The sequence below is a fragment of the Chiroxiphia lanceolata genome, chromosome 5 (genome assembly GCF_009829145.1).
Source record: "Chiroxiphia lanceolata isolate bChiLan1 chromosome 5, bChiLan1.pri, whole genome shotgun sequence".
Lineage (NCBI taxonomy): Eukaryota > Metazoa > Chordata > Aves > Passeriformes > Pipridae > Chiroxiphia > Chiroxiphia lanceolata.
In genome coordinates, this window is record NC_045641.1 from 62,145,622 (window position 1) to 62,159,248 (window position 13,627).

The 13,627-nt window shown below is 45.3% G+C and overlaps 1 protein-coding gene across 4 annotated transcripts in view; it reads left to right on the forward strand.

Moving 5' to 3' along the window:
* Window positions 1-7,753: 7,753 nt before the first annotated feature.
* The window catches only part of ADIPOR2 (adiponectin receptor 2), a 43,082-nt gene continuing 37,208 nt past the window's right edge, over window positions 7,754-13,627 (forward strand). Inside the window, exons 1-2 of one of the 4 annotated variants that reach the window (XM_032687875.1) lie at window positions 7,789-7,826; window positions 12,681-12,846. The gene's annotated coding sequence lies outside the window, so the exon portion shown is untranslated. Of the gene's footprint in view, window positions 7,827-8,118; window positions 8,207-12,680; window positions 12,847-13,493; window positions 13,623-13,627 lie in introns of those variants that run through there. The other 3 variants (XM_032687876.1, XM_032687881.1, XM_032687880.1) reach the window with 3 other exon arrangements.

Genomic DNA, 13,627 nt, shown 5'->3' on the forward strand with positions numbered 1-13,627 from the left:
TGTTTCTAGCACATTTCCTGTGCCTCTCAGCATCTGCAGAGTTCATTTGCAGTCAGAACAATCAAGAGGAGCCAGTTCCCAAAATTTAAGGGGTTGCTAATATACATCCCCTTTGTTACTGACATTCCAAGGGTGTTGGTTTTTTTCCCCTATAAATTTTAAAATGCGCAAAATATGCCAATAAGCAAAGAGCCAGTTGTGAAGATTATTATTTTTATATTAAACTTCTGTTTCTTATAAAACATTGCAGTTTTACAGATTCCACCATTTCAACCACCAGAGAAGAATTTATATGTACCTTTCGTACTTCAAATATTTGAGGACTCCAGAAAAGCACGAGGAAGAAAAATTATGCTTAATAATTAGGAGCTGTTGTTTTTTTAAACCAATGTGTCCAGTTTTTATTTTATTTTTTTTAATCCAACAGGCAATATATTTGCTGGCATCCCAGAATGCATTTTTTTGGAATATAAACAGTGGCCTAGATTTATTTTATTATATAAAATCCAAAGCCAGTGGTATTGTAATTCAAAGTAACGGAAATAGTTTTCCATGCATGGAAAAAATGTGAGTGCAGTGGCCTGATCCAACTCCCATTAAACTTCAGTGGGAGCTGGACTGAGCCCAAGATTGGATCAAATGTGTGAGCTATTCACTCCCGGGATACTATATGTTTCTAGCCCAGTAATAAAACTTGCTCTACCTCGGATACATCTAAAAAAGATCTTTCCTCCCACCACCCCCACCTAATGTTCTTGTCCATCCTTATTGCATCAGTGCTTAAAGGTGTTGGCCGTTTGTATATGACACCCTCAGGTATTGTTAATGTGCCTAACAATTCAAAATTACTTCGTTTGGCCTTTCAGATAAAGACCACACATTTAAGGGAGTCTCCTTGCGGTTTGGCACCACAATAAATTCTGTGGGTGTAAACAACTTTGGGAGCAGAAAAGTTGGCATTGCTAGGGCTACTATTTATCTGGGTGTCCTTGGATATGTCCTTCTTTTTCCACCTAAAATGTTGTCTGTATGGAAAAGAGATGTTTTTTGGCCTTTCGTCCCAGCGCTCCAGACCTCTGGCAGCCTGGTTGGAGCCAGCAGTTCCTATTGGACTGGGACCATATAGCGATAGGAGAGAAGTGACCATTAGATTTCCTTCCTCTCTCTTTTTTTATAAGACCTAGGTTTCAGTATTTTAGATTTTCTGGGAATTTTGTATCCAAAAACTTGATCCCACTAAACTGTAGCTTAAAACTCAATTTCTATGGCGCCCACTCATAAAAGATCCTCCTTAGGGTGGTAGTAAGTATAAAATAAGAACACAGCCAGATTGGCTTGATGCAAAGCCAAAAGAAGTCAAACAGAAAACTGCAGCAGAACTGCTTCTTTACTATGAAAGTTAAAAAGTGTTGGATTTTAAGTTGTGCCTTTTTAGATGCAAAAAGTGGTAGAGGGGTGCGGGGCTGGGGAGCTAAGCTGGATTCTGAGCTCTGCCGATTATCTGCTTTGTAATCTTCCACAAATTACTTAATTTCCTTGCATTTTAGCCTCCAGCCTCCTTCTGTATAAAATTAGGAGCAGAATACCTCCTTTTTCTGTAGAGCTTTTTGAGAAATATGTCTGATAAAGAAGGCAATTGAAGGTCTACCCTCTATGCTCATTAACTCTGGCAGGCAGACAGCTGTATCCCCATTGTGTTGGGACACACTCAATTCGGGACAAAGAGGCTCAGCGGCACCTCGGAGGGTCAGATGCTCGGAGGTGGTTGCTGGGGGGCTCAGCAGGAGCCTCGGAGGGTCTGTAGCAGCAAAGCCCTACTCTGGCACAATGGTGGAGGAAAGACTGTGCCACAAAAGAGGGGTCAACTCGGGGCTTGTTTATTTATGGGTATTGAATGTCTTGTAGCTAGGGTAAGGCTTAGGGAGGTTAGCCTGTTCTCTGAATCAAATACCTGCCTCCTCAAATTCTGTTTGCAATTTCATATGGATAAGATATTCACACAATACACTATTATATAGTGTGTGCTGGTTACCGGCTGCCACATGCCAACCCTGAAGTCACTGCACTTCAAGGCTGATAGAAATGACCACTCTTAAGTCATGTAAAACTCAAATATTTTGGACTTAAAGGCACTGTGCAAACATACTGTTATTGCAAGTCAGTGAACATCGGCTCCTAAACGGAGCAGAACAGGATGCAAATCTGTCAGCATTTCCCAACTGGCCCGTACCACCTAAGTTATAATGCGAATGAATGAGGCCTTAGTATGCTCTGCTGCAAGGTAAGCTAAACAGTAGCTGATCCCTGAAACTTTCATTTGATATTAATTATGGTAAAAAGATAGTGGCAGGGTTGTGAGAAAATTTAAATGAACCTTTTATCACTGCTGAACTTTAGGCCATTTGCATCATTTGGAGGCTCCCATTCTTTGTGTCCAAAAAGTCTGTGCCTACCCAGAGCTCAGTGTAACACAACAACTGCTGCCTTTTGCAATTCAGGAAATAAGCTGAACCCAGAGAAGCAGTGTAACTTATACTTTCTATATGGACCCAAGTTTTGTAGCCCTGACAAAGCACAAATGAAGCAGATCTTGTTCAGTCATATAAAATCAAACATGCAAGGGTCTCTCTGTGCTCATTTGACCCCATCCAGGGAGAAGCCTAGTAGGTTTAAATTACACTGTGGGAGCAATTCCTAATCACCTGTGGCTACAGAAATATAGGCAGTATTTTCATCTGCTGACACAGACACAGAACATCCCAAAGAGACCTTGGGAAATACTTTCCAGTGACTAAAGGGCATTTCTCAAGTATCTGTCACAAGGTTTTTCCAGAACCAGCTGCTTATATGGTCATTAACTTTCATTTAGCTTTTGTTTCACTACAGTTGAGTTTAAGTAGTTTCTAGCAGATAGTCTGTGCAATCAAGTTCACTGACGGGCAGGCTCTGAAGGAACTGTCATACAACTGACAGCGAGAAGATTGGAACATAGTATCGGATTGCCTTCTCGAAGGTAAACTCTGGCCAATCCCTGGGACCCAGAGATGCATCCCACCTCCTTGGTCCTGATGTGCACCCTGGCCATATCCTGACTCCCTGCTAGGGCAGTGTGGGCACCAATGCCCTGTGTGCAAAGGCTGATGGATACAGAGACTGTTGAGTGGGTAGCCTGTCCCAGCTCCAGTGTAGATAGGTGGTGGCTTTGAGACCGGGCCACATTGTGAGCATACCAGCTCTGAAGTCTAAATATAACCAGCCTCAGAGATAACCAAAGATAAGATTTCTCTGCCCAACAGAACACATACCAGAAAGGACAAGAAGAATCACAATCAGCAGTTAAAAATCCCCAAATAACAATAATAAACCCCCCCGATATAATCCAATGATGACAGCATGCTCATGCCTCCATCTATCAGTTTTCTCCTGCAGGGTCTGAAGCTGATACTACACTCTCTTGTTTCTTAGCTCTGATTAAATGACAGTTGAAATCTATTTTTTTGCATTAGAATTCAAAAAGGCATGACCTACTTGGTAGCATTTCCTCAGAGACAGAAAGAGAGAAAGGGGGGGAACAAACAGGGTCAGGAGTTCTCCCTGTGAGCAGTGATAGAATGTAGCAGCCGTAAAAAGAAGTACTAAATATTGCCCTGTGACACTTGAAGTTGGACACCTGCCCTAAGTGTCACAGTTACCTCTCCACACTGCCTGCCCAGTGCAAGCTGGCTCTGATGGCCCCGTGGTACTGGCAGCAGCTCCATCCCTTTGGAATGTGGTGGCTGCAGCAAGAACCGGTCTTCAGCAGCGTGATGGGGTGGTGAGGGTGAGGCCCTCGGTGATTTGGGCGGGGAGAACTCTGATAAGGAAGGAAATGCAAAGAGAATGCGCAGGCACCACTTTACTGGGAGGCAGGGAGATAGCAGTACCTCCCCGAGGCCCTTTCCCCGTCCCTGCCCCATGGTGGCAGCCATCCTGGGGAATTCAGAAGGGAGCCGCTCAGGTATGTTTGCCAGTAGAGATCAAGCAGTTTAAAGGCTTTCAGCAATAAGGCATATGCTGGGGGAAAAAAAAAAAAAAAGAAAAAAGAAAAAAAGACCAGGTTTTTCCTTGCCCTTAGGGCAGTTTTGTTCTGAATCGTAATTTGTCTTATGGGTCTTCCTGGAGTGCCATATAGCTGTGTCAGTCCTTCACACGACTCCAAGAGCATTGTGATCACGCGGGGTGGGCAGGATGAGGCATTACCTTGCAAGGACACATTACAATCCTGCCTTTCGGGGGAAAAAAAATAAAAATATGTGGGGTAGACCCAGTGTCACAGTCACTCTGCTGGATCTAATCATAGCCCTGCCCTGTCCACAGCCCCAAGGAGCTGCACAAGTACTTAGCCATTGCCTTTCTTGGGCTGAGCAAACATTTAGACCAGTCTTTTAGAGTGGCAGCCCTCTGCAATTCACTGTGATGATTCTGGCCAGTTTCGTTTACCACAGGCAAATTTGTTTTCTCTTGCTTGGGAACAACAACAGAGTGAACCTGTAATGACCTGCCATCTTCCACAAATCACAGGGCTATGTATGTAGGACAAAAACATTCTGAGATGGAATTAAGGCAATGAACATTCTATGAATGCTACAAGTTCTAGGAATTATCTATAAATGTCCAGGCTGTACACAGCTCAGTTTTTGAAAATGTGTCTTGCTGAATGCTTTGCCCCATATGACCAAGCACAGCTTTTTCTTTTTGATTTCCAGGCTCTCGAACCAGAATAAACCACCCTAATTGCTTTTATTTATTATTTATTGAAGCAGTATTCCTATCTCAATTTCCCTCTTTATTGGCTGAATACATGTTAATTTATGGTGACAGGAAATGACAGATAAAAATGACATGCAGTTTTTACATATATTTTTCCTCAGTGGGGCTCAAAATGTTTTAAAATCATTAGCGCCATTTTACAGAAGAAATCCTGAAAGACAGGGCAGGAAATACTTCATCCGACAGGCACAGGGTGGAGCTGGAGCAGCCACTGCAGCTGCTGCTCTCCCTGCTGCTGCCCAACGGCTGCCAAAGTACATTTTGATTGATGAGAGAAACCGTAAGTACATGTAATAGTACAACTGTGATCTTCAGTAACTATCTTGCTCCCTCTGCAATATAAAAACTTTCATGAATATATGAGATGGGACATATTTTAAAGGAGACAATAGGGAATCGTAACTTTATTAACAAAGTTTTAAGGAACTGGCAGTATGTATCTAATGTTTGTGGGTATTAGGGATCAAAAAACCTCAAATATTAATTTATAGGGATAATTTTGCTTCCATTAACTATTTCATTCGCAGTCACTGGCTTGAGCTAAAATCTTTGGATGTGAAGATGTGTACTGGTTGGAGTGTAGCTCAGCAAAGCACTGAAGTGCATAGAGCCACACAAGTTACAGACAGACAGGCTCTCCAAATCATCCAGTTGTTCTCCTTGGCAATTGCTAAGATTGTCCTCTAACAGCGTAGTGTTCCTGTAGTGTTTTGACTGGTCTCACTGTAAAACATGCAGGTGTAGGGTTTCCAACATTCTCCCCGAGGACATTATTTCTTGAGGTGAAATCTTCAAGTCGCATAGGTTTTCCTACTGCTCTGCCTACACTTCCCATTCCTTAACAGGGGAAGTTCTTGTTCTCTTCGGTGTTCCCCCTCTGCGCCTCTACACCAGACACAGGCCCTGTCACATGAGCCAGGCTTCCCAACTGCCTGCAGCGACATCAGGCCTGGAAACACCATCTGGTTTTCATAATCTTTCTGGCATTGCACTGGCCGTGGCCTCCCCCCCGGTGCTGTGCCCTGGAGCACACAGGTCAGTCCTGAGCGCTAAACCCTAGTCTGGTGGGACCTCTTCCCACCTCAACTGTGGGCCTGTGGCAGCTGCCCCGGACACCAGGGATGCTTCACACCACAGAATCACAGAATCACAGCATTACAGAATGAGTCAGGTTGGAATGGACCACAGTGGGTCATCTGGTCCCACCCCCCTGCTCAAGCGGGGTCATCCCTGAGCACATGCCACGGGATTGTGTCGAGATAGTTCTGGAATATCTCCGATGAAGGAGACTCCACAACTTCTCTGGGCAATCTGTTCCAGTGAGTGGTCACCTGCACAGTCAAAAAGCTCTTTTTCCTCTTAGGTGGAACGTTCTGTGCATCAGTTTCTGCCTGTTGCCTCTTGTCCTATTGCTTGGCATCACCAAGAAGAGTCTGGCTCCATCTTCTTGGTACCCCCCCCGTTAGATACTTAAAGACATTGATGAGTCCTCCTCTCAGTTGTCACTGCTATTGTAAAAAAATAGATTTCAACTGTCATTTGAACAGAACTAAGAAACAAGAGAGTATAGTAACAGCTTCAGGCCCTGCAGGAGAAGAATGATGGATGGAGGGCATGAGCATGCTGTGATCATTGGATTATACTGGGGTTTTTTATTATTGTTATTTGGGAATTTTTAACTGCTAATCATGATTCTTCTTGTCCTTTCTGGTACTTATACTGTACTTATACTGTTTCCCCCAGTGAATTTCGCAGTGCCCGGATGGCTCTGAGCTGTCACCACAGATGGCCCCTTGGCCACAGAAGCACTGCGTGGCCCAGGGGTTTCCCATGACACTGATTTCAGTAGGAGAGGGTGACGCTCTGCTGCCTGCTCAGGAAGCAGTGTCACAGGGGAACCCCCCGCCAGGCCCGGAGCCCGTTGCTGGGGGCTGGAAACTCCGCTGTTCCCTAATAGTGTTTGCTGACCCCCTCTATTCTTTGACCACAATAACCCCCTGCAGCGCTACAGGCTGGGGGCAGAGTGGCTGGAAAGTAGCCCAGTGGAAAAGGACCTGGGGGTGCTGGTCACCAGCAGCTGAACATGTGCCCAGGTGGTCAAGCAGGCCAATGGCATCCCGGCTTGTGTCAGGAATAGCGCAGCCATCATGACCAGGGCAGTGATTGTCCCTCTGTACTCGGCACGGGTGAGGCCACACCTGGAGTACTGTGTCTGGTTGGGCCCCTCAACTCAAGGAGGACATCTTGATCCTGGAGCGAGTCCAGAGAAAGGCAAAGAAGCTGATGAAGGACCTGGAGCAGCTGAGGGAGCTGGTAGGGTTTAGCTGGGAGAAAAGGAGGCTCAGGGGGTCCTTATCACTCTTTACTCTCTGAAAGGAGTGTGTCGCCAAGTGGGGGTCGGGCTCTTCTCCCGGGTAACAAGTGGCAGGACAAGAGGACACAGTTTTAAGCTGCGCCAGGGGAGGTTTAGGTTGGACATTAGGAAGAATTTCTTCACAGCAAGGGTGATTAGACATTGGAACGGACTGCCCAGGGAGGTGGTGGAGTCACCATCCCTGGAGGTGTTTAGGGAAAGACTGGACGTGGCACTCAGTGCCATGGTCTAGCTGGCGTGGCCGTGCCCGGTCAAAGGTTGGACTCGACGACCTCAGAGATCATTTCCAACCTAACTGACTCCGCGATTCTATTCCCAGGACGGAAGGCGGATAACGCACCGCCTCCGCAACCTCCCCCCCCCCGCCTCCGCTCCCGGTGCGCCTGCGCGGCCGCAGTGGCTCCTCCTCCCCGCCATCCCATGCCATCCCTCCCTTCCCTTCCAGGCCCGGGCCGGGCTCTCTCCGCGTCCTTCCGGCCTCGGGCGCGCAGCCGCGGCGGCGCCTCCCGCATTGGCGGCGGCGGCCTCGTGCGATGGTGACGCCGTAGGGCCGGGGGAGGCGGCGGCCGGGCCGGGCGGGCGGCGGCGGCAGCGGCGGCCGCGGGACGGGGGCGGCGGCAGCAGCTCCGCCGGCCGTGGGCAGGTGAGAGCGAGCGGCGGGGGAGCCGCGGCCCCCGCTCCGCGCCGCGGGGGCTGCGCGGGCCCGGACCGGCCGCCCGCGGAGCCGGGGGTCGCCGCCGGGGCGAGCACCCGGTCGGGGGGCGGCGGGGGGACCCCCGCGGTGTGGGGGCAGCGCTGCGGGGTCCCGGCGCTGCCCGGCGGGGCGGGGGGGCCGCGGGAGGGCGGCGGCGGCGGCGCTGCCCTGGCCCGGCCGTGTCTGGGCCCTGCGGGCGGGTGTGCGGGGCGGGAGCGAGCGGAGCCCGCGGGCGGGGAGTTCGCTCGGGGCACGGAGGAGAGCTCGGGAATTGCCGGCTGGAGGAGGCTTTGGGCCAGGGGAGCGCTGTTAAGTGGGTCAAGAGCACCGTAAGTGGGTCTTGTTTATAGTCTTCCGTGCACTTGTTGCTCGCCAGGGCAGGGAGGGCTGCTGCTGCTGCTCCTGAAATCTTTCTACAGAGACAATAAAAATAATAACGCCTCCGCTTGCATAATATGGGAGCCTTATTGTGCAAGCAGAGCAGTCTCTGTCTCTCAGAGTCTCTGTCTCTCAGTGTTTTCAAGTGAATGTGTGTATAAACACTTGAACGACCAACAGTAGGTAATGCAAATATTCTATACCGCAGTTTGGATATTCTCAGGTTGTTTGGGTAACCACAATTTGGATATTCTCGAGTGGCAGCAGAATAAACTTTTTAAAAAGTTGGGTTTTATTTTTTTAATTTTTTTTTTTTTCCTGGGAGAATCAGACATTCATCTCTTGTTTGCTTGGGTTGAACAACAAAGACGTTTAAACATATGGTAATCGCCCAGAAGACAAAGAAGATATGACAGCTGTTGTTCTTACTGGGCTTTTGCAGCAGTGTTTCTTTTTGTGTCTGTTTTAGCCTTACAAATCAGTTGATTTCGTGGCTTTAGTAGTTGTGTGGGCATTTGTTTTGAGAAAAGCGTTAATATTAAATTATAAACTTTTTTTGACATACAGACTTTGTCACCTTGTGTATGTAAACTATCATGCACCTGTTACATAGCAGAAAAACTTTTAGGTATTACTCCTTGTTTAAGGGCACTTTCTGTTCTTTGTGCAGCATTGAAGTTCTTCAGGTGGTTGAATTGTCTTGTGTATCACAACCATGTTGCGTAGTTTTTTAAAATGGACCAGGTTTTACTAAACTGACCAGGCCCTCTGGGCAAACCCTTCTTGGTATAATCTGGTTTTCAAGACTTGAGGCCTTTAAAGTGTAATTTAAACTCTTGTTTTCACTCCCTTGCTGTAGTCAGTGCCGGGCAGTATTAAATTTCTGGTTCCATCCTGGCTGTGGTCTTCACAGATCTGTTCTGGAAGTCGGTGAAGAGCTGAGCACTGCACAACCCTCTTTCTCAGCACTGTGGTAAAAATCCTCTGCTTTCAGAGGCCTTTCTCGTAGTAGTTCAGTGTCGAGGTGCTTGTTTTCTGCAGAACCTTAGTGAGACTGCTACAAATTCGGTGGCAGCTGCTGTAACAGAGGAAAATATGTTTGTGATCGACAGAAGTAGGTTGTTGTGTCATGAAATTATGGATGCAGCACGGTCATAAACCCCAGCCTGTTTTCCTTGTTATCTTTGGCTATGAGCTAATATTATTTATATGAGAAAGGAAGTGATTGTGTTTTGAGTTTGTTTTTCCTTTTCCCGTAGGGGTACAAGCCAGCTCCAACTATGAAGATTTTATGCTGTGGTTCTTGCATTATTATGTGTAAACTTCATCTGTCCCGTGGCACTTAATCCAGTACGAAGACTATGAGTGTGTGTTAGCAGGCAACTTAAAAGAAGTTCATTGTTGTGTGGGAAGTGTAATATTAGTTGATAAAATACGGAAATGATTCCCTTGCCTGAGCTTACAAATAAGTATGGCTGTGAATAAGGTTGTTGGCAGCTTTGCAGTGAAAACCATGGAGAATAGTTGCTAACGTGGAAAACTGAATCCGAGTTAGTGATGGAGGAGTTAAAAGCTGCATCCTAGCTCAGTCCAGGTTCTCAAAATGACGCTTTCTGAGTGTAAATCAGATATGAAAACATAATCTGGTGTGAAGGGCAAGAGTGTATTTTTGGCATACTTCTTAAGCAAAAGCTTTCATGGTGAAAATTCCTTCAGCAGATTCTCATGTATTGTATGTGTATTCTCAGACATAAATACAAAATGTGATGGGTATATGAGCTTAAATTGTCTCAGGTCTTCAAGAGAGCCAGACACAAACAAAGGTATTTCCCTGACCCTCCACAACCCCAGTCTTTGCACCGATGGAGTTGTATTAGTGCTGTTGGGCTGGTGACATTACCACTAGTTTGCTAAAGTGGCTAGTGAGCAGTGATTTTGGCAATGTGGGTGAGATTCAGACTTGGAGCCTGACTCCTGGATACAGGATTAAAGGGCTGGGGTTTGAAAAGCCTCTGCTTGCTCTAGGCAAGCGTTTCTGCTGATTTGTCATGAAGGAAAATTAATGGGAATTGGCAGGGCATGTAATGCCAGTGATTTTAATGCTTGGCTCTCTGCTATCTCATGTCTTCAGTTGCATGGTCAAGGAGCTGTGTCAAGCATTCATGTACGAAAGATACTCAGTAGTAGGCACTAAAAATTTTGCAAGTTTTACAGGTTTCTGGTTGCATAACCACATTGTCCAAGACACTGTGCAAAGCAACAAGGCCCGCTTTCGTCAGTGGAGATGCTGTTTGTGCATGAGGAAAATCTTGACAAGGAAACTTCAGGAGGTCATTGGATTATTAGGATGCCATCAGCAATTCAAATCCTTGAATAGAGGTAGTTCTGAAATGGAAACAGCAGTTTTGAGTATTTATGATTTGAAAGTGTCTGTGTCTGAGTCATTCAGTGAATTTTCTGACAGACGGTGTTGGTAGATTTGAAGAGATAATGGTAGCGATTATGGAAAAGTATTTGGGACAGTGTTTAGGGGGAAGACTTAATTTAAATTGTATTGTTTTCTGATAGAACTTGTTTTAAATGCTGTTTCCTTTGTATTGACATATAAGACATTGTATTTCAGTGGGTTGTGCTTAATGTGGTGACTGCCTGCCTCTGCTATTTAAAGCAATATGTTTGTCAAGACAGGTTCAACAAAGAAACTGGTTTTCAGAAATTCAGAATATGGAGACAAATAAGATACCAGTTCTGATTCTTCAGAAAACTGTTTCTGAAGACGTTTTTTAACTTTCATTTGTTTATTTGAATATGCTCCTACTACTGGAACATTTTACTTTTGAAGTAGGATGCTGCAGGTCAGTATGTAAATAGTAAGAAGCAGGAGGTGGGTTGTTTTCGTTTAGTTCCTGTTGCAGAGCTGTGAAGTGAATGACCTCCTGCCTTCTGTGTGACGGATTGAGAGGTTCAGACTTCTATCATGTAACTGTAAAACTGAACAGCAGTTTAACTTGCCCAGTGATTTTCTGGAAAGTTTGTTGCAATGGTTTGACGTAAAAATATAATCTTTATCTTAGTCCACTTTGAAGGTGGACCTCAAGGTTTCCTTTCAGGGCACGGTGACAGACTTTCTGTTTACAGAGGACTGTTCACCATGCTGGGATGTGGTAGCTGGTGTGGTGATAAGCAGACAGCCTCTCTCAGGAAAGGAGGTGCCACAGCTTCTGCTGCTGCTTGATTTGAGAAGTAGCAGAGAACTTGAAGCGAGTTGGCAAGATTAAGGTGCTTAGAAATTTGGAGAGCAAATATTACATGTTTAATTCCATTTTGCATTCTGATTTAACATGATTTTCAATTATAACCTCTTTGGAATTTTCAGGACCTCATGGAAATATCTTTGTATCTCACTATTTTTTGTTCAGTGGCATCTGTCTGAGTTATGATGCGGTCACGGTAGGAAAAAAATTACTGTCCAGGTTTTGTTTGGTTTCTTTTTTTTTAGTTTAATGGTATCCTGATGGCAGTTTTATTTGTTGTTGCACATAGCCATGATTACTCATGTATTCTGGAGTTGCAGATCTCTGCTGCTCTGTTAGTGGAGGAAAGGGTCTCCTTTTCTGACCAGGCAGGATTCTTTGGGCTTCTGTGAACTGTGTATGTGTGACAGTGAACGTTTTGGGACTTCTCAGGGCTGCCTTGTGGTTAAATTGATTGCATAAAGGTGCCTTCAAATGCATAGGCAGATACAAGGTTCCCAGGACATGTAATTGTCAGCGTAGAAAAATCTGCTGCATGGTTCAGATGGATTTCAATAGCTGTGAAAATGCTGGGATGTGCCAGCTGCTGTAGCGCTCTGTGAACAGGACTAATTAAGCCCTTGTGAGAACAGAAAATAGTCAGGCACTATTTACAGGAAGAAAGTGTTGGAACAGGCAGAGCTGTAATCATTGGCTCTGAGGTACCTTTAGACAGCAGTAGGCAAGAGAGTAGACAATTTACTTGTGGAATGGGTTGAAAGTCAAGTCTGAATGCTTACAATGGCTATTGCAGTGATCTACCGGCACGTCTAAGTACACTGCACACTTCTGTTGAGACCTGCTACAGGAAAGGCTACTTCCCTTTTTTGCCCTATTTTGTTCTCTTCTGTCTGGCAGTATGTTTCTCATGCAATGCTGAAAACCAAACTATACTAGATATAGATGTCATAAATGTTGCCTGCATTTGAATGGGTCCTGTAAAAGTCTAGCTGTCTGCTAAAGTGAATGGTTGTTTTTCCAAGTATATTTTAAGCTTTTCTATTATCATCTGCATGTATTCAAAGACAAGGTGCAACTAGGCTGCCTTACCTTAAGTACTCTAAAACCATTTCTCATATCTGTTCATCCAATTTTCCTCCTTCTCAACCAAATTAAATGCTCTTTTCCCTAGTGTGCATGGTTCCATCTGCTTAGAGGATTGCAGAGACTACCATTCCTAATTTGAAGACAAGATAAATTGTGCTGCTCTGTTTAGGTCTAGAGGATGACACTTTATATGCCACGGATTTCCTTAGGAGATCATCACTGGATGTGTTAAGCCGTTCTACAGCTTTTAGGTAAGGGTCTTTTTAGTGGTAGGAACCTTTAGTGGGCTTTTCTCTGCTTTAATGACAGCATTCTGGCAAGGTTCCTGCTTTAGCTCCTTACTGATGGATGTTTTTGGCTTGTCAGGTTTGATTTTTCTCAAAGTGCTGTCTCAAGTGTGTTTTAGTAAACTGGGTGCTTATGGATATTTGAATAAACAGGCTGTTCTGGAGGCAGCAAGCCATGGCCCTTCTTGCTGTCTGAAGCATTTTCTTTAGACTTTGTTAAAGACCCTTATTTGTGCTCCTTTGGTTTCTTGTGGGAACTACTTAGTGGGTGATACCAGGACTTGGGTACTGTAACCATGGTAAGGACTTCAAGATCACACTGTCTGTACATTGTTTCTGAGTCTTTGTTAAATGCAGAACTTGTGATGAAAACGGAATAATTGAATTGAGGCAGTAAAAACTGCCTTCTGAGAGCAAATACCAGCTCTGGGTTCTTAGATTAAATCTGAATGGTAAAATTCCTTTAGCTGGTGGTAAAATTCCTAAAGTTAATCTTTAACTCCTGCTTGTACTACAAATATATCCATATCTCCCGGACTTCAGTGGAAGCTGTTTTAAAAAGCAGTGCAAAGATAAGTGGAGCTGAGACTGACTGTGCTCTCAGTCCTGAGAGTACTGGCAAGATTTTAGCTGCAAGGAAAGGGATTTTAGCATTTGGAACAAGGAAGAGGATGGCTAGTAGGACTTGGGATGAAGAGCCATTGAACATGCATTTTGACATCTCTCAGCTGACAGCTTAGGTGTG